This window comes from Solanum verrucosum, unplaced genomic scaffold (genome assembly GCF_900185275.1).
Source record: "Solanum verrucosum unplaced genomic scaffold, falcon-dt-bn FXZP01001106.1, whole genome shotgun sequence".
Lineage (NCBI taxonomy): Eukaryota > Viridiplantae > Streptophyta > Magnoliopsida > Solanales > Solanaceae > Solanum > Solanum verrucosum.
In genome coordinates this window covers 368,285-393,603 of record NW_026019643.1, presented here as the reverse complement: position 1 = coordinate 393,603, position 25,319 = coordinate 368,285, and the positions used below count along the sequence as shown (strand labels likewise).

Genomic DNA, 25,319 nt, shown 5'->3' with positions numbered 1-25,319 from the left:
ATGAAAATCTCCGATTTGAACAATTTTTATCTAGACATAAAAAAATTAAGGACAAAAAATACTCATTTTGAACTCCGTAATGCATTAATAGAGCATTTATGGGAGCAACGTAATAATTTTGAAAATTGAGTGTTTATGTAATTGTATGTCACTTTTATTTGAATTTGTCCCTTAATTTATGTATTATATTATATTTTCTTGCAAGTTATGTTATTTAAAATTTTAGAATAAAATATAATTTCATATCACATTAAAAATTATATAAAGTAATTATTTGGGAAAAAAAGAAATAAAGGATTTATATTATGAAATATGAAAATAAGAATGAAATATAAATAATAATATAATATTGAGGAGAGAGAAAAAAATTCTTTTTTAGAGAGTAAAATAGAGAATTATGTTGGAGTTGGTTGTCTGAAAAAATTGAGAGCTCCATATTTGGAGAGTAAAATAAAGGATTGGGTTGGAGATGCCCTTAGACTATATATTCTTTCTCTTGAATTTTAGGCAATGCCTATTTTGTCCTTTTAGTTATTCATCTTTGTCATTTTTTTGTGCTTCGGCAATCACATTATCTTTTTTGCTAACCCATCGATGACTCCCTAAAGTTGGCACCAACTTTCACTTAGACACTTTAATTGAGCGTCGTTCATTTTAGACACCTTATGTCATGTCTCATTGTGTCATTTTGACACTTTTTTAACAATCAACAAAAATTACAAAATATGTGTTATACACTCGCGGATGACATAGCATGATGACAACTTAAGAGAAGACATGTGTCAATTTGGTTTTAAAAAAATAAAAAATTAATTATAAGAAGAAGAAAGAAAAACTATTTAAACATATAAATATTTCACTAAAAAAAAGATTTCATTTTCTATTCGGTCATTTCAATCTCATATCTAATTTTTCTCGTCGGTTCCATCGGAAAAATTGAGGAGACTTAGATCCAAATTTTTTTCAATGACTTCTCATATTTTCTTTTATAACTAATAATTCTAATTCTAAATAAGATATGTTTTGGTGGAAGAGAGGGAAAGAGAGAGAGATAGTAACACAAATGGTGGACCTTCATCTTTTTCGGGGTGGTGATGTTATTTTTTAGATCTATTTTTTTTTTAAAAATAGTTTTTGTAAATTAGTTCAATCAGTTTATTACTCTTTTTAAATAATTTTCAATGAGTGTATGATTCTTTGTATTTTACTCAAAATCAATACATAATGGTGGTGGAAGGTGAACGAGAAAGATGGAAGAAGACGAAGAGAAAAAAAATATATTTTTTTTAAAATAAAGTTTTTCACGCGCTTAAAATCAGTGCGACACACGCACTTTGTCAATTCAATAAAAAAGTGTCAAAATGATACGGCGAGGCATGACATGAGGTGTCTAAGTGAAAGTTTGTGTCAACTTTAAGGGGTCACCGATGAGTTCAGCCTTATTTTTTTTGTTATTGTTTCTTTTTGCATGAATGTTATGTAATGGTTTATGTATCATTTATTATGACTTCTTTACTTTTGTATTTTCATTTACAAACTACTCCATCTGTCCCTATTTACTTGTCCACTTTTCCTTTTATAATTGTCTCTAATTACTTATCTATTTTGACAAATCAAGAAAAGACAAAAAAAAATCCTATTATACCCTCAATTAATTACTTTGAAAAAGGTATAACTTTTTGAAAATATTGAATTTTTAATTCATCCATTTCATAATTAATATGGATAAATGGTAAACTCACTATGTCAATAATTGTTTTCTTAATAGGTGTATCAATTCAAAAGTGGACAAGTAATTAAAGACAAAGAGAGTATTTTGATATGCATTACTGGGAATCAAGTGTCCTTCAGAATCAATCAATCTATTACGACTCTATCCTCTCTATTGTACTCTACTTTTCTTGTTGATTTATCATTCAAATTGTTGATGTGATATTATATAATAATAAAAAATCATACAATTTATTTAAATATTGTATTCATCAAATAAATACAATATAATATAATACGATGAAACGTTGACAATAACAACCATCCAAACAAGTTGTTGAACTATTTTAAGCCTCTCTGGGTGATGGTAATGTGCTGCGATATTTTAGAAAAAATGTGTTATATATTGAGGGAACATATATAATCGTTGGTTAGTTTATTAGAATATCACATAAATAATACATTTAAGATCCTAAATTAATATAAACATATGCTTTTTGCCCATAATTTATTTCCCTTTTCTATTAGGGATCATGTGGGATAGGCTGTCACTTTATAATTGACTACTTACTTGTCAATGAAATATAATTTGGATGATTTAGTTATAAAATAGTCTCTCTCTATATATATATAGTTTTTGAATATTTAAGTATAGTATACATATACAGTATATATAATATACATAATTTATATAGATTTTGTATAATTCGATCATATTAATGAATAATTTGACTGAACTGTACATAAGGGTGTACATGACCGGGTTGGTTTGGGTTTTTCAAATATCAAACCAAACCATTTGTGTCGGATTTTTAAATCTATAAACCAAACCAAACCAACAAAATTTGAGTTTTTTCAACCTCAGGTTTTTCGGATTTTCGGATTTTTTCGGGTTTTCCGATAAAGTATTCATACAAACATATAATTTACTTGTACTTCAAAATTTCTTTAGTCCTACCAAAATACAACTATCTAAGGTATTTCTTAAGAAAATAACACAAAATATGATATGAGTAATGACACTAAAATATCCAACAAAATAATAATAATAATGAAATCGCGTAAAACAAATATTACAAATTAACAAGTCATAATGAAAATGATCATAATTTAAAAGTACTAAATCATGCAAAAATAAGTTTAATAAGTATTAGTAACATGACTAAATATTAAAGGAAATTAAAATTAGATTATGTATTTGAATTGTCTAAACCAATGTAAAACCAAAGAACAAATATTCAATATTATTGTCATTCTTAGTGTTGAATTGATTTTCTTTTTGTATTAGTATTAATTTGATTTTGATTTAAGCTTTATTATAAGGGAAAAGGGTCTGATATACCCCTCAACTTTGTCATTTAGAACTGATATACCCCTGGTTATGAAAGTGGCTCATATATACCCCTACTTTTCTAACGAAAATGAAAAAAATTAATTTTAGTTTAAATTTTTTTTATTTTTTTTAAAAAAACTATAATCCCATATGGGTATATTTAATCCTCCTCAAACATATTTTTTTTTGTTTCAATGACTAATTTAGATTTATTATTTTGATGGTCAAATTTATTTATGTTTCACTAATATTCTTGTAAAACTTATTATAGATGACCAATTTTTTTCTTCAAATACAAAAATTAAATTACAATATAGACAAAAAAAATTATTTTAAATTATAAAATAGCCACAAAAAAAAGTTTTAATTTTTTTTCTTTACACTAAGGAATGAAAGAAAAAAAAAATAAGAATAAGAAACTCAAATAATGAAAATCAAAGAAGTCAAAAAATAATTTATGTATGAAAAAAATTGAAATATACCTTGAACTTTGCTAGAAGAATTTATATACCCCTAAATGATTTAAAAAAAATTAAAAGTCAAAAATATAAATTTAAAATTAATTTTTTCACTTCTGTTAAATGAAAGGTATATGTGAGTTCATTTTGTAACGGTAGGGTATATCTGAGCCGTTTGTATAACGGTAAGGGTATATATGAGCCACTTTAATAACGAGGGACATATCAGCTCCAAATGATAATCTTTATTGAACCATTCAGAATTCTAAGTTTCAAACTTGAAATAGTATATTAAAAGATAAAAACTCTGAAAAAGTATAAGAAATATTTAAAAATTATATCAAAGTAAATATTTTTATGTATAAAATAGAATTTTAAAATTATATATATAATGTCGGGTTGGTTTGGTCTCGGGTTGGCTTTTTTTAGTTAAAACCAAACCAACTCAATATAGTCGGGGTATTTTTTTTTCAATACCAAACCAAATCAAACCAACCACTAGTCGGGTTTTTTTCTTGGTTTGACTCGATTTGCGGTTTGATTCGATTTTCGATTCAGTTTTGTACACCCCTAAGTCTGTACATATTGATATGTTTTACCCTTATTTTGAGGTGGTAACATTTCTATTACTACTAATTAACAGAAATAACATGTAATAGTTTAGGAACCTAAGATTCTACATCAGGAAATTTACTCATTTGTTAATTAATGATTTTGACTATTAATTTAGTTGTTTAATTAGCTGTTGGTAAAACCTTATAGTTGTCAATTTTATTTACTAAGTATTTGATTAGCTCTGATCAAGTATATATAGGTATGTTTTTCCTTTTCCTTTTTAAACAGAGAATTATATATTTTTTCGATTAATTATTGAGAAAAAAAATTAGAAATAGCAAACATATATAATAGACATAGTAAGACTCTATAGATAATTTTGATAATTGTGTTCCATAGCTATAGTTCCACTTTCTATGGGGGATGCGGTTCGTATATTTCATTTGTATATTTCGCTTGCGAATATACATATAGAGTAAGTATATACAAATTATGTATTTATACATTTAGGAATTTTTTAGAACTTTGTTTGTATATTTCGTTTGCCAATATACAAACAGTGTAATTTATTATGAATTTTTCATAAATCGTATACAAATAGCTGGGGTAAACATATACAAATTTCTGGATTTATACAATCAAGAACCGAATTTATACAAATCAGGCGAAATATACAAATTAGGCGAATATAGCAAAAACTGAAAAAACTGTAGCCGCAAATTACAAATTTTCTTAAACTATAGCTATAGTACCTAATATAGGCTAAATGTTTGCTATATTGCGTAATTTTCCTTAATTATATTCTATGTTTTTCTTTTTTTTTCTTTCAAAGTGCAATAATTGGCATGAGAATTTGAGATTTGAAGTGGTGAAGAAAGATTTTGACAACAACTCTTTAATTCTTCTCAATATAATATAAATCCATACGTAACTTACAAAAACATGTACATCCAAATAAAATTTAATTTGATTCTAAGTTACAAAAACATGTACATCCAAATGAGATTAAATTGATTCTAAGTTACAAAAACATGTACATCCAAATGAGATTAATTTGATTCTATCTTGCACATGGTATAAACGTATATGCTGCCACTATACAGACAAATGTTTTGTTAATTATTCAAATAACGGAGTCAAAATTTTTATTAAAGAATTTAAAATATAAAGGAGTATTTAAGAAAACTCAAATAAAAAATAATTTTAATTATATAATGTGATTATCCATCAAGAAGTTTAAATGAATCCCTTGCACTCCTATGGCTCCTTTCAATCATGTAGTTGGTTTATACCTAATTACTAGAAGAATATTCTTTGGCGCCTTCCTTATTTGTGTGAAATGGGGTCCTTATTACGAAATATTTTTTATTATTGGACAACTAGAGGAGATGCTACCTATAATGGGCCAAAAGTATGGATATCCGATTTTGACGCCATAATAAACGGGAAAATTATATAACAAGGCAAATATGTAATATATATTTATGATAGATCACTATAGTTCAAAATATTACAATTTATAGTTATATATAGGATTCTCTCTTCTCTCTCCCTCTCTCCCCTCTCTCCTTCCACTGCCCTCTCTCCCGTCCTCTCTCTCTCTCTCTCTCTCTCTCTATCTCACCCCTCTTTCTCTCCAGCCCAACAGTTGCAGCCCAAAAATATTACACATAAATATGACAATAGTATTTTGTATTATATATCAAATGTATTTGTATTTCATATCAATTGTATTTTGTATTATGTATCAACTATATAAGTATTATGTATCAATTGTATTATGACAATTTGTATTCTACCAATTGTATTTGTCGACATAAATTGTGTTCATTAATACAATTGATACAATTATATTCGCTGTATGATACAAATCAATTGTGTCAATTATATTTAGACAATTGTACTTGTATTTGTATCAATTGTACAATTTGTAATCTGTATTAATTGTATTTGTGATACAATGATTATAACATGTATTCATCCTCTCTCCTCCTAGTGATCAAAATTGTTTAACATTGTCATGCCCCGAGGCTACCCCCTTTACGTGGACACGGGACCTAGGATCCTGAGTGACCCTAAGCTAACCCTGAGCTAGCATATCATAAGCATACTTAACAAATACTGTGCGGAAGCTAAATCATGAAATAACTGAAATGATGGGAAATACCCAATACTCTCTATATAAAGAGAAACTATGAGTTTTAATAAACAACTGAAGTATCAAACTCGAATCTAAAGCTGAATCTAACTATGTCTGAAATGAGCCTTTAACTGACTAGAGATGCTGAGACATGTCTCCAACTAACTCTAGCAAAACTGAAACTAAAACTAAAAGCAAAGGAAACATATATGTCGTCCTCGGAGAATGAGGACTCACCACTGCCACTGCTGAGCTAAATATTGGGAACTAACCTATGCATGATTTAGAAGCTGAGGACCTGAACCTACATCATGAGAAGATGTAGCGCAGAGTATGCGTTAGTACTTGAAAGGTATTGACTATGCATGATAGAATAAAGCTGAATGATAACATAACTGAACAAAGCATATAACTGGCAATGATATAAAATAAGCATGATACTATACTGCAACTACTGAACATTAGCTAACTGCATGCAATTATCGAGTTTATAATATGCTGAGACTGAAATCTAACTATAACTGATAACGTGGTCAGTGCAATAGAATCTGACTGTAAGGGAACTACTAATAACTGACATAAAACCACATGAGCTAAATGTGGAGTCCGATGTATACGCCCCATCAAGAGGACCCAATATACCTTGCTAGAGGAATAGAGGCATGACTGGCGTGATCACTAAAATGATTCCTACATAGGGGACTTACAACCTACGGGGAACGTAGTTTTGGGACTTGAGGGTGACTGACCCTAGTCCACTCGGTAGTAAGCTTCTCCCAATTGATTATGTAAATAACACATTATAAATGAATTTCTGTAATACAGGATAACTCAAAATACTGACATGCTAACTGAAATGCAATATTAATGAACTGATAATGAAACATTTAAATCTGAGGCATGCATATCTAAAATATCTGACCTAGCATGTGTAATCATGAACTAAAAGAACTACATAGCTAGGGTTCTGGATTTATGAAGGAATCTATGCAAAAGCATACAAAAATCATGAAAATCGGATTAGGAACATTAAAGTAACTAATTCATAGTGATTTGCTGAAATTCTAGAAGCCCTAGGTCTAGATAATATTAAGGGAATCAAGAATCTGACTAAATTCTAGGGACCTAATGGCTGAAAGGAACATACTAGTGAAATCCCACATACTTGGAGACGATTTCCATGGAAAAATCTTTCAATTTCGGCGCTGAAACTGATGAAAACCTGTTGCATTCTTGGACTAGGGCTTGGTCGACTCTTTCTCTTTCTTCTTGTTCAACTTGATGAGTTTTAGGAGAATGAGTTGACTTGGGTAAAGTCTAATTAAGTTACTAGGCTGAAACTGACTAAAACTACATAGTTTAGGGGTTAAACGATGTAGTGTAGGGGTCTAATTCATAGGGAAAAAACCAAACGACCACTGACTTAAAAACTGTTGGGGGTTACCGATAAACCATGGCTGGGCCGACAGTCCGTGATGGTCGGCCATTGTTCGGCGACTGGGAGTTGAATAATGGGGGTCTGACATATGGCCCTGGACCACGAATTGAGGTCTGACCTACGGTCCATAGGGCCTGGCATAGGTCCAGACTTGGCCAAAAATTCCTGGGCTTTCTGTGAGGGAATACAGGTGGCCATCCACGGACCACGAGGACGGACTGTGGGTCACCCTATGGTCCGTAGGTGGTGTCCGTTAGTGGCACCTGTAGCTTCTGAAATCTGCAATCTGCTCTGTCTAGGATATGGGGTGTTACATTATCTCCCCCTTAGGAACATTCGTCCTCGAATGAAGACTAAACTAACTGAAATGAAGGGAAAGAGCTGTAAACCCTACCACTAAACACTGGAAACTGATTTCTGACTGAGCTAAGTTCCAAGGACATGCAACTACGCTGAAAATGCAAGTACAAATTGAAGGAACATGATACTAAGACTGAATTTGCGTATGAATGACCGAAATAAAGTAGAGGAACTATTACCTCAAGCTGGAATGGAATCGATAGGAAAGAGCTGAGGATATATGGCCTTCATGGCTGCTTCTGCTTCCCATGTAGCTCCTTATACGGATCGACTCCTCCACAAAACCTTAACTGAAGCGACTTCTTTGTTTCTCAACCTTCTAACCTAACGATCAAAAATCTTAACTGGCACATCCTCATAAGTGAAGCTATCTTTCACAGCCACACTCTCTAATGGCATTATTGATGCTGGATCACCCACACACTTCTTCAACAACGAAATGTGAAAGACCGGATGCACTGATGCTAGTTCGGCAACTCTAATTCATAAGACACTTTACCAACCCTTTTCAAGATCCTGTAAGGACCTACATATCTAGGACTGAGCTTCCCTTTCTTGCTAAATCTCACCACCCCCTTCATAGATGACACTTTCAGGAAAACCCAATCATCAATTTGAAGCTCTCACTCCCTTCTCTTTACATCTGCATAGGACTTCTGGTGACTCTGGGCTGTCTTAAGTTTATTTCTAATGAGTTGCACTTTCTTCATAACATCCTAAACTGAATCTGGCTCTATCAAGGTAACTTCACCTACTTCAAACCAACCAACTGGAGATCTACATCGACGCCCATACAATTCCTCGGATAAAAAAGGGCCATCTAAATACTGGAATGGTAGCTATTATTGTAGGTGAATTCTATAAGAGGAAGGTGATCATCCCAACTACCCTTTAAGTCGATCACACAAATGTCCTCTAAGGTCTGAATGGTACGCTCTGCCTGACCATTCGTCTGCAGATGAAATGTTGTGCTAAGATTAACCTGAGTACCAAGACCTTTCTGAAATGACTTCCAAAAATGAGAGGTAAACTGAGGACCTCTATATGAGATGATAGACAAAGGTACCCTATGCCCCATGACTATCTCATTAATGTAAAGCTTGGCGTAGTCCTCCGCCGAATCAATAGTCTTGACGGCCAAAAAATGTGTAGACTTAGTAACTCTGTCAATGATCACCCAAATGGAGTCATGTGGCCTACGAGTACGAGGTAAACCTGTAATAAAGTCCATGTTGATCACTTCCCACTTCTAAGTAGGAATGTTGATCTTTTGAGTCATACCCCCTGATTTCTGATGTTCTACCTTCAGTTGCTGATAATTAGGGCACTTAGCCACAAAATCTGCTATATCCCTCTTCATGCCATTCCACTAAAGGACTTCCCACAGATCACGGTACATCTTAGTTGCACCTGGATAAATAAAATACCTGGAGTTATGGGCTTCTGCAAGAATCTAATGTCTCAACTCACCCACCTTAGGAACACATAATCGACCCTGATAGCGAAGCACACCATTTTCCCCTTGGGAGAAAACCTCAACTCTCTGTTGATGTATTGCACCCTTCAGTTGAATCAATATCGAATCACTGTCTTTCTTTTCCTTAACCTCCGCTACCAATAAAGATTTTGACCCATTCTGAACTGTTACACCACCATATGATATGCTCATAAGACGAACTCCCAAGCGAGCAAGCCTGTGAACATCCTTTGCAAGCTTTTTTCTTTCTTCCTCAACATGTGCTACACTACCCATAGATAGTCTGCTAAGAGTATCTGCTACTACATTGGCCTTACCAGGATGGTAATGCACACTCATATCATAATTCTTGAGGAACTCAAACCATATCCTCTGGCGAAGATTCAACTCTTTCTGGGTGAATATATACTGAAGGCTTTTATGGTCTGTGAACACATCTACGTGCACACCATACAAGTAATGTCTCTAAATCTTAAATGCAAACACCATTGCTGCAAGCTCGAGGTCATGAGTTGGATAATTCTTCTCATGCACCTTAAGCTGCCTAGAAGCATAAGCAATAACATTACCTCGATGCATTAACACACAAACTATGCCGAATCTGGATGCATCACAATAAATAACATAACCGTTTGAACCCTCTGGTAGAGTCAAAACTGGAGCTGTAGTCAACCTAGTTTTCAGTTCTGCGAAGCTCTTCTCACAATTATCTGACCACTGAAACTTGACCTTTTTCTTAGTTAACTTAGTCAATGGAGAAGCTATGGATGAAAATACTTCAACGAACCTTCTGTAATAATCAACCAAACCCAAGAAACTTCTGATTCTGTAGGAGAGGTAGGTCTAAGCCATTGTTTCACTGCTTTTATTTTTTGAGAATCCACTCGGATCCCTTCACTAGATACTATATGCCCAAGGAAAGCTACTAATTCCAACCAAAGCTCACACTTGCTAAACTTAGAGAATAACTAGAGATCTTTGAGAGTTTGCAGAACAACTCTCAAATGAGTCGCATGTTCTTCCTCATTCCTAGATTAAATAAGGATATCATCAATAAAAACGATAACGAACAAGTCCAAATACTGCTTGAACACTTTGTTCATCAAAACCATGAAGCTGTAGGAGCATTGATAAGTTCAAATGACATAACTACAAATTCATAATGACCATACCGAGTTCTTAAGGCTATTTTCAGAATGTTACTATCTCTGACTCTGAGTTGATGATAACCGGATCTGAGGTTTATCTTCGAAAAATGACTAGCACCCTGAAGTTGGTCAAACAAGTTATCAATCCTGGGGATAGGGTACTTATTCTTGATTGTGACTTTGTTCAACTATCGATAGTCAATGCACATCTTGAGAGATCCATCTTTATTTTTCACAAATAACACTAATGCACCCAATGTGTAAATACTGGGTGTGATGAAGCCCTTATCTAGAAGGTCTTTCAACTGTTTTTTCAATTCCTTACGCTCAATTGGAGCCATTCTGTAAGGAGGAATAGAAATAGGTTAGGTATATGGAAGGAGATCAATTCCAAATTCAATTTCCCTTTTGGAAGGAACTCCGGGAAGATCTTCTGGAAATAATTTTGGGAACTCATTGACCACTGGAACTGACTCAAGAGTTGGGGTTTCAGATCTTGAATCCTGAACTCGAACTAGATGATAGATATACCCCTTGGAAATCATTTTTCTAGCCTTAAGATAAGAAATGAATCGACCCATAGGCGCTAAGCTACTACCCTTCCATTCTAAGATTGGTTCATCTGGAAATTGGAAACAAACGATCCTAGTTCTACAATCGACTGAGGCATAATAGGAATGTAAATAGTCCATGCCTAGAATGATATCGAAGACTACCATTTTTGAATCTACAAGATCTGCTTAGGTGACTTTCTGAGAGACTTTGACTGGGCAATTTATGTATACCCGTCTAGCTATAACTGGGTCACCAACTAGAGTAGAGACTGAGAAGGGTTCTGAGAGAGTTTCTGATCTAACATCAAATTTGACTGCTATATAAGGAGTTGCAAAGGAAAGAGTAGCCCCTGGATCTAACAAAGCATAAACATTTAAGTTAAAGACTCGTAACGTACCAGTGACCACATCATGAGAATCTTTCTGATCTTGGAGATCCTGAAGAGCAAACAACCTATTTTGGTGCTGACGGCCACCTGTACCAGATGAGTTACCCTGCTGAGTTGGGCGACCTGCTAGTGCTGCTGTAGTTGTAGACTGAGTTCTACCACTATTACCTTTTTGACCCTGTTTAGAAGGGCAATCTCTCAACCTGTGACCAGACTGACCACACCCAAAACATTATTTCTTTCCTACAAGACACTCGCTCGGATGGTTTACCACACTTACGATAAGTTAGGTAGGTCCTAGTACTCGAAACACTCCCCCGAGACTTAGAGCCTGATGCCCTACCTTTCTGATCCTGTCGAAACCTGAAAGATGGAACACTAGTTGATGAAGGTGCTGGGGATGAAGATTTATGCTAAATCTGCGAGTGATTTCCACCACCCGATTTCTGTTGAGAATACTCATAGTTGTCTGTCCTAGCCTTCTTATTTTCCTTAGCCTGTTCCATAAGCTTATCTCCTTTAACCTACTGAGCATGAGTGATGAGCCTAGAGATGTTCATATCTTCCAGCAACATAGCATTTCTGCACTCGGTTTTCACTAAGTCTAACACTCCATATAGAAACTTATTCATTTGAGCCCTGGAAGCGGCAACCATGAGAGGAGCATACCTGGAGAGTTGGGTGAACTTGAGTCCATACTCTTGAACTGTCATGTTACTTTGCCTCAAATTGATGAACTCCTGAGTTTTAGCCTCCCTCAACTCTCTTGGAAGAACCTGTCCAGAAAAGTCTCACTAAATCATTCCCAAGTGTTAGGAGCTGCATCTGTACACCTGTTTCCTTCCCTTGAGTAAACCAAATGTGAGCCACATCCTTAGCTAGTAAGATACCAACTCAACCCTATCATTCCCAATTACCTGCATCATTTCAAAGATCTTCTTGACCTCATCTATGAAGTTTTGGGGATCTTCTCCAACTTGCGACCCTAAAAACTCCGGAGGATTCATTCTAACAAAATCATGGACCCTGGCTGTAGTCGACCCATGATTAGCATTTGCAGAAACTGGAACCTGCTGGTTATTCTGGTTGGTCACACTCTGAGCCAACAGTTGGATAGCGTTTCGAAACTCTACATTCGAAACTTCCTGATTTAGGACTGGAGGAACTGCGTTAACATTCCTTTGGTAAGCTTCACGAGGAGGCATGATCTGAAATGCATAACAATGAGTTAGAAATGAGAAGTTGGATCATACCTCACGCATGATAAGAGTAGAAAAAAAGTGAAGTTTTTCATAAAACACTTCGTAGCCTCCCTCTCATTAGATGTGGTGCACTTCACACCCATGAAAAAGACTCTACTTAGTGCGGATTTTCAAATATCCTAGAATACTTAAACCTAATGCTCTGATATCAAGTTTGTCACGCCCTTAGGCTCCCTCTTGACGTGGACACGGGACCTAGGATCACGAGTGACCCCAAGCTAACCTTGAGCTGGCATATCATAAGCATACTTAACAAATACTGTGCGGAAGTTAAATCATGAAATAATTGAAATGATGGGGAATACCCAATACTGCCTGTATAAAGAGAAACTATGAGTTTTGATAAACAACTGAAGTATCAAACTCGAATCTAAAGCTGAATCTAACTATGTCTGAAATAAGCCTCTAACTGACTAGAGATGCTGAGACATGTCCTAGTTAACTCTAGCAAAACTTAAACTAAAACTAAAAACAAAGGAAACATGTATGTCGTCCTCGGAGAATGAGGACTCACCACTGATACTGCTGAGCTGAAGATCGGGAACGGACCTATGCGTGATCTGGAAGTTGAGGACCTGAACCTACATCACAAGAAAATGTAGCGTAGAGTATGCGTTAGTAATTAAAAGGTACTGAACATGCATGATAGAATAAAGTTGAATAATAACATAACGGAACAAAGTATATAACTGACAATGATATAAGATAATCATGATACTATACTGCAACTATTGAACATGAGCTAACTGAATGTAATGACCAAGTTTATAACATGCTGAGACTGAAATCTGACTATAACTGATAATGTGGTCAATGCAATAGAATTTGACTGTAAGGGAGCTACTAATAACCGACATATCACTTGAGCTAAATGTGGTGTCCGATGTATATGCCCCATCGAGAGGACCCAATATACCCTGCCAGAGGTATAAAGGCATGACTGTCGTGATCACTAAAATAATGCCCACAGAGGGGACTTACAACCTATGTAGCACGTAGTTATGAGACTTGAGGGTGACTGACCCTAGTCCACTCGGTATTAAGCTTCTCCCAATTGATTATGTAAATAACACATTATGACTGAATTTCTGTAATACTGAATAGCTCAAAATACTGACATGTTAACTGAAAATGCAACATTAATGTACTCATAATGAAACATTCAAATCTGAGGCATGTATATCTGAAATATCTGACCTAGCATGTGTAATTCATGAACTAAAAGAACTACATAGCTAGGGTTCTGTATTTATGAAGGAATCTATGCAAAAGCATACAAAAAACATGAAAATCTGATTAGGAACATTAAAGTAACTAATTCATAGTGATCTGCTGAAATCCTAGAAACCCTAGGTCTAGATAATATTAAGCGAATCAAGAATCTGATTCTAGGGACCTAATGGGTGAAAGGAACCCACTAGTGAAATCACACATACCTGGTGACGAATTCCATAAAGAAATCTTTCGATTTCGGCACTGAAACTGATGAAAACCTGTTGCGTTCTTGGACTAGGGCATGGTCGACTCTTTCTCCTTCTTCTTATTCAACTTGATGAATTTTAGGAGAATGAGTTGACTTGGGTAAAGTCTAATTTAGTTACTAGGCTAAAATTGACAAAAACTACGTAGTTTAGGGGTCCAACGCATAGGGAAAAGACCAAATGATCCATGACTTAAAAACTGTCGGGGGTCACCGACATACCAGACCGACGGACCGTGCTGGTTGGCCGCCGTTCGCCTACTGGAGTTGAATAATGGGGGTCTGAACTACGGCCCTGGACCACAGACCGTGGTCTGACCTACGGTCCGTAGGTCCTAGCGTATGTCTAGAATTGGCCAAAAATTCCAGGGCCGTCTGGGAGGGGCTACAAGTGGTCATCCACAAACCACCAGGACGGATCATGGGTCACCCCACAGTCCGTAGGTGGTGCCCGTCGGTAGAACATGTAGCTTCTGAAATCTGCAATCTGATCTGTCTAGGATACGGGGTGTTACAAACATAATAGAGACTCACGTTTGTTTAACAATATTTGTATTCAATATTAATAAATTCATGTATTTACGTTCACACTTATATCTTTGTGTAAATAATTATATCTCAGTGATCAAAATTATATTACATAAATGCCCATGTATTTGTATCTTTATCAAATATGTTTACAAATACACTACAATTATCATAACTTTGTATGTCAAACAACCAATTATAATATACACTATAATTATTATAGTTTATCCGGTAATGGATATCAGAAAACAAAAACAACTAGCCAAATACTTTATCAAAACGATTTTTTTTCAGATTGTGGATACAAATTTATCAAAATGATAACACATACAATATTTATCAAATGGATTCTTCGATTGCACTAAAATTCCAAAGAAATTATTTCTACAAACATTCCATATTCCTTCTTATTTTCATTCAAACAAATTAAAATTAAAACTACCCAGCAAAACTAATGCTCCCACTTAGTTCATAGCAGGAACAATTTACAATTATCAAAACTTTCCATAGCCATTTTTGAATCAATGGAATGTTAAAAATATATATTCGAAATTTGATGAAGAAGGGGATTGGTGCCCTAGTCATTTACTTTTGAAATTGTAAGTGATGAGAATTTTAAGTAATATGTTCAAATATTTTTTCCGTGATTTTCTCCTTTCTGTTATTAAATAATTGTATTCTTTCAAATCAAACAAATAAAAAATAAATAAATTAGAAGAATAACTAACTGAAATATTGACATTTTAAATATAAATATTGAAAATGTTGACAAGAGGTTTTATTAAATGCTAAAGTATTGACGTTTTGAAAATTTTCTCAAAAAAATAATTCCTTTCTACCCAAATTCAACTTGATCTACCAAAAATACCCTGAACCCTTCTCTTGCTCTCACTTAGAGCCATCAAAATGGGCTTAGCCGACCCAATCCAACCCGTTATTGAGGTAGGGTTGAGATATGATTTTTCAATCCCATTTAAAACTAGGGCTTATAAGCCCGACCAATATAAGCCCTTGACCCTTGAGGCTTGATTTGGGTCGGGTCAGGGTAATTATTTATTTAAGGGTAACTTACAACAATCTCACTAGTATATAACTGATTACTTAAATTCAAGCTATGTTGTTATATTACTAATCTTCTCAGATTTTTGTACATCTAGATACATGTATCTCAAAATACATAAATTCAAAATTCAGTTAATTTGTTCTAGATACACTCTATCCAAGTGAATTCGCATGTATCTAGAATACATAGACACACCTTCGACTCCCTTCCACCTCACTCATCACTCTCTTATCTCGCTAGAGTATCTGGGATACATCATACCAAATACATGTATCTCGCGTATCTAGTATCCTAGATACATGCTAATCACACTAGATTTTTTGTTAGTCTTACTGAAACAACACCATTATTTGTCATATTTGATTTGAAAATCTTCTCATTTCGTGATGTATAGAATTTAATGTTTGAAAAAGAAATATGAAAAAAAAAGAAAAAAAATAAGGGCTAGCCCGCCCCAGCCCTTGGGCCTTCTAGGATTGAGTTGAGTTGAACATTTTTAGGCACTTCCAAATGAAATATGGGTTTCTTTTGACTAAAGTTCTTTGCTACATCCTTTGGAAAATCTGTCTGGATCGATAGCGGAGTATATGACTCAAAAGCACTAATTCGTTGTCCCTGAGAAGGTCCGTGTTTCTCCTCTATCACCTTATTTAATTCATAGAGCAAAAATAGTCTTTTGAATGTCTTGCTATTTGTTAATTTTTTGTTTCAAGTATTTGTTATATTATGTTTTTAGTATGCTATATGACTAATTGAAAGCAGAAATCCTAACAGAAAAATTATTGGTTCGTCAACTCATCACATATGTGATTAACTTTGTTGCTCGTCGAATTGAGACTAGTTAGAATTTGCTATACTCTTGTTCTTCTTTGAAATTGGTATCTAAAAGGATAAAATAAGTTAGCAATGCTATTTTAGCAAATCTGGAGAAAATGTTTTTTATTGTTGTGAAACATGATTTGCAATTTATACTCTTTTTCATAAAAGTCGTGATTTAAATCATGTGCACATACGAATCCACATTATAGATGGTGGCTCTATTAAAAGAAAAAGAATATTGGTTGAGTGTTTGAGTAAATGTTCTTCTGCCGATTCTTTTGAGCTCTACGTTTTGTTCTAGATGTCGTAAGGTGTATCCTAAAAGAAAATTGCTTTTTCTACTCGATACATTTGTTAGTATAAACAATGTAGCCTTTTTCTTCTTTTTTCTTTCGCCTGAACACGTCATTGTGTTTTGAGGTTATAAAAAAAAAATCTTTTTCTCACATAAAGTTGTGCCATCGTTTAAAGTATGGGAGAAGGCACAAGTATCCCCAGACTATGACCGAAATTCCAGGGACACCCCTTACCTAAACTAAGATCCTACTACCCCTGAACTCATTTTATATATAATATTGTACACCTTTTGGATTATGTGGCACACCCCGTGACTCCACGCAGTTGAGGCGTGTGGGATATATTTGGATGCACGTAAATAAAAAAAAGGTGTACAAAATTACAAATAAAATGAGTTCAGGGAGGTAATAGGACCTTAGTTTAGTTAAGGTGTGTCTCTGAAATTTGGGTCATAGTCTAGGGAGGTACTTCTACCTTTTCCCTTTAAAGTTAGATGTCTATTTGTTTACTTGGATTAACATAACTTTTATTATGAGACTTGGCCCCTTTAAGAGAAAATAATTTGCAGAACACAGATATGTTTCCTATATATAACACCCTTTCTCATATATAGGCCTTTGATATTAAATGGATACATCTGTTTATATATTTTGTTCACGTGAAACTATTGTTTCCTTGTCTAATGTGTTGTGATGATTATTACCAATTTAATGACGATAAAAGTTACCTTGGCTTAATTTTAAAACTTGATTAGATGAGATGTTTGTTTGTTGTCCTAGCATGCTCATGAATATATTAGTTAAAGGAATTTTCTTTTCTTCCATCAACCTAAAGTTATAGAAGAATGTACGTATTGGTTGGTTAGGTGTTACAATTTACTTTATGCTCACTGTCAAGGTATTTATGTTGCAGTTGAATAATTAAAATGTATATTTGCATCACCGAACAGTTAAGTTGCATTTCTAATCCTTATTCTTGTACACGTACACGCAAAAATGGAGTCTCCACGAAAGACTCTTGCTACCGCATTGTCTCTTGCCGCCGCTAGACTTTGAAAATGTGCATCCTCCCTTTCCCTATGTGCCTCTCGCTTCCTCGAAACTCATCCGAACTGAAATGGCAAAAACAGCCATGAAAATCCGGAAAATTACTCTACTTTAGTCGTTATTATGTTTGCTTTTATTGATATTTGCTGATATGTATTATGTGAAATCTGATGAAACTATCGATATAACGAGCAAATGATAGCTAAGATGACGAAAAACTATGAAACTCCATTGAAGGAGAACAGAGAGAATATCTCAGATTGTATATAGAATATGAATGAATAATTGTGTATTACAATTGAGTAACAACTATTTATAAATCTGCTATCTGTAACTAACTCTAATTATCAACAACTAACTAACTCTAACAAACTATGGTGACGTGGACAATAGAACCTTCCATCCTCTTCTACAGATATCATCTCAACACCCCCCCTCAAGTTGGAGATGGGATCAACACACCCAACTTGTCTAAAACAGCTGAATGTTTGATTCCTGTAAGTGCCTTAGTGAGGATATCAGCTAGTTGATGATCAGTTCCAATATGATGCAATGAAATAAGACCTTCTTGGAGCTTGGTTCTTACAAAATGACAATCAATCTCAATGTGTTTGGTTCTCTCATGGAACACAAGATTCCTGGCAATGTGTAAGGCTGCTTGACTGTCACAATAAACAAGAAATGGACCACTTCTATAAATTGTAAGCTCCTCAAACAATCTATCTAGCTAGACCAATTCACCAACTACTTTCCTAAGAGACCTGTATTCTGCTTCAGCTGAAGAGAGTGAGATGGTTTCTTGTTTCTTGGACTTCCAACTTATAGCACTAGAACCAAGTAGCACAATGTATCCAGTAATAGATTTCCTGGAATCACAGCATGATGCCCAGTCAGAATCACAAAAGGCTCGAACATTATAGTCATCAGTAGAGGTCATAAGCAGTCCTAATGTGGGATCTTTCTTAAGATATCTGAGCATGTGATATGCAGTTTGCATGTGAGGCTTTCTAGGATTTTGCATAAACTGGCTAAGATGTTGTACTCCATATGCAATGTCCAGTCTGGTATTGGTAACAAAATTCAACTTACCAACCAATTTTTTGTATGTACTGGGATCTGAAATAGGCTTCCCCTCATTTGCCTTGAGTTTAACTGTTGCATCCAGTGGAGAACTAAGAGAAGAGTACTTAGAACAATGGTATTCTCTCAGAAGGTCTAGGACAAACTTTCTTTGTGAAATGAGAGGCCCAACATCAGTATAAAGAATCTCCAGGCCTAAGAAGTAATGTAGGTTACCCAAGTCTTTTATCTTGATATGGTTGTGGAGGTATCCTTTGAGACTATCAATTTCTTCAAGGTCAGTTCCTGTTAGTAGGATATCGTCTACATAAACAGCTATGAACATAGTGGAGGCACCCTTTTTTCTGTAAAACAAAGAGTAATCATTTAAGGAGTGGGTGTAACCCTTTGAACTGAGGGCATCAGACAACTTTGCATACCATTGCCTGCTGGCTTGTTTGAGACCATATAATGACTTGTTTAGCTTACACATCAATCCCTTTGTAGGAATCTCTAAACTTGGTGGAGTGTCCATATACACTTTCTCATGTAGCTCACCATGAAGAACAGCATTGTTTACATCTAGTTGATAAATATTCCAATGCCTTTTTACAACAGTAGCAATTAAGGCTCTTACAGTGGTCATTTTGATCACAGGAGAGAAAGTTTCTGTGTAGTCTATCCCAAAGTGTTGAGTGTACCCTTTTAACACCTAGCCTAGCTTTATACCTCTCAACACTACCATCAACCTTGTGTTTAATCTTGTATACCCATCTACAACCAATAGTTTTTTTGCCAAGGGGTAGAGGTAGTAGATCCCAAGTATTATTACCATTGAGGGCAGATAAATCTTGTGTCATAGTTGCCTGCCAACCAGGGTCCATAGATGCCTCATTATATGAAGATGGCTCACAGTCATGGGATATATTCAATACAAGAGACTGACTATCAAGATACAATACTTCAGAGGAAATGTAATGGTGGTTTGAAAATGAGGCATGTAATGAATATGGTGGATGTGTATTATACTGGTAGTCATGAAGATAAGTGGGTACTGTAGTGATTCTAGATGATCTTCTAACAGGTGGTACAAGAGAAGGCTGTGAAGATTCAACAGTTATGTGTTCAGGATCACATTGCACATTGACATTTTTAGGTCCACTTCTCTCAAGATCATTGTGAATTTGAACAGAAGGAATTGAGGTGGACTGATCAACTATAGAAGTAGAAAAATCAATAAACTTATCAAGCTGAGGACCATGATGAGACTTAGTGGCTTGACTGCTTATGGAAAAAGGAAACACTGTTTCATGAAAAATAACATCTCTTGACACAGAAATCTTGTGAGTGGCCAGACTTAACACTCTATATCCTTTGGTTCCAAAAGGATAACCTATAAACACATGAGGGGTTGTTCTTGGATCAAACTTGGTTCTATGAGGTTTAGGTGTGGTGGGATAGCACAGACAACCAAAACTTTTCATGTGAGAATATTTAGGCTCTTGATTGTAAAGCAATGTGAATGGATACCTATTTTGGAAGGTAGCATATGGTAGCCTGTTAATGATGAAAGTTGCAGTGAGTATGCATTCCCCCCAGTATTTTATGGGCAATTTAGACTGGAAAAGAAGTGCTCTTGCAGTTTCTAAGAGATACTTGTGTTTTCTCTCTACTACACCATTTTGTTGTGGTGTGTAGGGACATGATTTTTGATGTAGGACACATTTAGACTGAAAGTAAAGAATAGATTCATTGTTAACAAACTCTAGGCCATTGTCTAATCTTATAGTTTGGATAGTAGTGTGGAATTGAGTTTCAACCATGTTGACAAAAGCCTTTATGATGTGTAATGCATTACTCTTGCAGGTCAACAAATGTGTCCAAGTGCACCAACTAAAGTCATCAACTAAGGTAATGAAATACTTGAAGTTGTCATGAGTTGCCACATGATATGGCCCCCATAGATCAACATGAAGTAATTCAAATATTTTGGTAGTTGTATGAGTTTTAGGTGGAAAAGATAGTCTGGTTTGCCTTGCCATAGGACATATATTGCAGGTAAAAGATTGTTTGGGTGAGAACTTTATTGGAATGGAGGATAGACTCTTCATTTTTCCAAATGGAGCATGACCAAGTCTTTGGTGCCACAATAGATCTATGTTACTGTTGGCGTTATGAGACATATTAGATATACAAGACAATTTAGGTAAGGAAACAGAAGCACTTTTATTATGAATAGTATTCAATACAACTGGAGTAGTGTTCATTACAAATGGTGTTGCATGACATGAAAAAGAAGCCTTTGAAGGACTACAACAACAAGAATGGGAAAAACATTGACAGCCTATGGGGAGAACACTATTTGGACTGCTACATTTATCTGAATCCCTTGGAGAAGCAATAGAACAACTCTTCTGTAGACACCTTGAACAAAGAAGGTAAAGTCCTTCATGCACCTTACCAATCTCCAGAGGCCTCTTCATTGAAGGGCTCTGCAGAACACAAGATGAATTAGAAAAGGAAGCAACACATTTAAGCTGGACTGCTAAGGAATTTACGAAAACCAAGTTATACTTGAATGAAGGGACAAAAAAGATTTTATGTAATGTGATCCTTGAGGAAAGTTTTGCAGTTCCAACTTCAGTTACTTTTACTTTATATCCATTAGGTAATCTAACCAACATAGGGTGTGACAGTATGAGGATATTAGACATGTGGTTTTTGTTAAAAGTCATGTGATGTGTGGCTCTTGAGTCTATTATCCATAAATCAGTCTTTGTTTTGAGACAATCATATGAATGTTTGTCAAAATCAATAGAAGAGCTGCAAGCTATCATACCTGCAAAGTTTGCTGCACCACTAGTAACATGGTTTCCTTTAGCTTCTCCATTACCTAGCTGAAAGTGCTGCAACAAGTTCAAGAGTTGTCCATACTGATCACTGGTAAAAACAGAACCACCACTAGTAGATCCAATGCCACTTGAAGATCCATCAACATCTCCTGCAGTTTGTGTAGTGTCCATCCCAAAAACATTGGTTGCTATTCCATTTTCTTTAGCAGACCTGTGGGATTGACTAAGGTTGGAGTTGTACTGGGATATCTGATTTGGAGTATTGTTATATCTATTTTGTCCATTCCCCTGATTGTTAGTTTGAGGATAACCATGCATCTTATAACATCTGTCTTTGGTGTGCCCTGGACTTCTGCAGTGTTCACAATAAGGTCTTGATCTGCCATTGTTGTTACTAGAAGTGGAAAAATTTGTCCTGAATTGTTGTCCTCCATTTGAGGAACTTGATGAGCTAGCATTCACAGAAAGAATCATGGATGAATTCATTGAACTTCCTTCTGCAAACATTTGATTACTTGGCTTGAATTCCCTTTGTTTTTCCTCCTGAACTAAAAGGGCAAAATCCTGAGCCATAGATGGCAAGGGATTCATCATCAATATACTCCCTCTAAAGATAGTATAAACTTCGTTTAATCCCATGAGAAATTGAATTAGCCTCCTGTCCTGTTTTGCCTTATGTATATTTTCCTTTCTTCCACAGCTACACACACAGCTACATTGATCCTTGGCATTCAGATTGTTTAATTGTCACGCCCCGAGCCTACACCCTGGACGTCGCCGGCACTCGAAGACCATTGCTGGTCCCCAAGCGAACCCTCATCCTGACTGACTCCAAGCGGAAGACTAACTTATGCATACAAGAGCTTAAAACTGAATAAGAGTTTATAAACTTAACTTTACAAATCTTTAACTCAAAAGAAAACTCTGTATACTAGAATATATATACAACTCGCCATTAAAGGCAACTTTAGTCTTCAAAACATTTAACAAAATAAATGAAAAGACTTCTGAAACTCTACTATCTATCTATGAAGCCTCTAACTGATAAAGATGGAAGCCGAGACAAGACCCACGACCTCCTAACAACTGATGCAACTGAAAGGTAAATGAAATCCTCCGGAAGCAAGGAGGCTTGTCATAGCTAACTGGAACTCCCGGATGTATCAACAAATCTTCTGTTGATGATCCTGAATACCTGTGTCTGTATCATAAGAATATGCAGGCCAAATGGCTCAGTACGTGGAATGTACGAGTATGTAAGCTGGGAAGCTAAACAACATAGGCTAGAAGAAAAACTGGAATAAACTGAATAACTTACCTCTTTTCAAACTTTCTCAACTCAAGGAATACTCAAAATTACTCAAACTTACTCAACTCAGAAGATAGATACTGAACTCAGAGATAGATACTCAACTCAGAGATAGATACTCAACTATGGATACTCGACTCTTGAATAACTGAACTCAATATAAAGCAATAAGACGCATGTAATATATATATATATATATATATATATATATATATAAAACTGGTAAAATAGTATAAACAACTTAGTTTGTTAAAGATAAAACGATAATAAACTCAACTTTACTTATATAAAAGTAATATAACTTTTGTGGGAGGTTCTTTAACAGACAACCACCACTATGAGCCATAGTGATGATACAACGTTTTACCTCACGTTGCCCAAGGACCATCCTATACCTTGCCATCGATATAGGACCTTGCTTTTGCTTAGTGGATCCACTGGCTTAACTTTCGTGATCATCTAAAAAGTATGACCCGAGAAATCCCATGTTTGGCTACATGGTTCTTATGGAGAGTTGAGTTAATATGAACTCGTGTCCCCAATTCGATGCTCAATACTACTCCCAAAAATACTTTGGCTCATGCTTTTAAAATAACTTCTTTCTTTAGTTTGAGATAATTACTCAAAGCTTAGCCCAAAGGCTCTTTTGGAATCAATGTTGCCTTTCTTTGCTCAAATGTGAAAACATTTATCAACTTCTTTGGGAAATACTTAGTTCCCTAATAACTTTTGAGAAAATGAACTCAACTCTTTACTTTACTTGAAACTCTTGGCTTGATGTGAAACTCTTAACTTAACATGAAACTCTTAACTTTTGACTTGACTTGAAACTCGATACTTTTGACTTGACTTGAAACTCTTAACTCAACTTGAAACTCTTAACTTGACTTGAAACTCTTAACTTCGAAGTTAAAACATTCAATAAAGACTCTTGGAAACTTTAAGAAACTTTGCTTGAAACACTTTAAAAACTTGCTTTGACTTACCTCTTAACTTCACTTGACTTGGATCCTAACTTTCCTTGAATTGGATTATGGATTCAAGGATCATGATCACAAGTTTATGGATGAGTTCGGGATGTTTAGATGTACCTTAGAGTATTGAAAACAACTATAAACCATAGGTACTTTACCAAGGAACAATTAGAACATGTATGAAAAAGTGGGAAATGAATGGTAAAGGGAAGGATTGGCGTCCTTGGCGCTCTAAGAGGTGCGGGGCGCCAGCCCTCAAACTTCAGAAGGGCCTGCTGGGCGTTCTGCCCCAACGGGAAAGTTCAGCGTCCCTTTTTGGGGTGCGCTGGCTGGCGCGACACTCCAGCCCTTTTCCCCAAAAAATCCAACTTTTTCCCCTTGTTTCTTTCCAACTCTAAACCCTATCAACCTCAAAGGTTCCAGTAGCAAACACTTAGAATCATAAAGACCCTTAATATACAATAGACTCAACTCAAAATCACAACCGGAAACATGTACTAAACCAACAAGAAATTCAACAACACAACCACAAGAATTTAACAACCACAACAAATCTTTCTCGGAATTAAAAATGAGTTTGGCGTGTGGGGGAAAGAACCAACCCAACACAATGATCTCACATACCTTAATAGGGATCACCCCCGACAAAAACCACGACGATCTTGACGAAATCCTTGCTTCTTCTTCTCTTTCTCCTCTTCTTTCTCTCCTCTCCAAAATCCTAACTCTCACTTTTAAAAAGGGAAAACTGATTTAAAATCAGTCTAACACCTCAATATAACCAAAAGAATTGTCTAGGGAAAAGACCAAAATACCCTTAAAATTTTCGGACTAAACTGCCCTGTGCGACTGTGCCAACAGCCCAACTTCCAAAGGGCATAACTCACTCATACAAACTCGGAATCGAGCAAAATCGGCGGCGTTGGAAAGATCATTCCAAGGGCTTTCCAGAAATAACTGGAAATTCGCCTAAATCATTCTGAGATAGGAGTTACAACTGCTCAAAGTTTGACCAAAAACTCACCTTTTTCCCATACTTAGCCAAATTTTCCAGATTTTTGAATTCTT

At 35.3% G+C, this 25,319-nt stretch overlaps 1 protein-coding gene across 2 annotated transcripts in view; it reads left to right on the top strand.

Annotated features, from left to right (window-relative positions):
- The window catches only part of LOC125826298 (uncharacterized), a 445,897-nt gene that overhangs the window by 293,063 nt on the left and 127,515 nt on the right, over window positions 1-25,319 (top strand). The window contains exon 1 of one of the 2 annotated variants that reach the window (XM_049505637.1): window positions 3,328-3,333. The exons of the other annotated variant lie outside the window; for it this stretch is intronic. The gene's annotated coding sequence lies outside the window, so the exon portion shown is untranslated. Of the gene's footprint in view, window positions 1-3,327; window positions 3,334-25,319 lie in introns of those variants that run through there. 2 annotated transcript variants of the gene reach the window in all.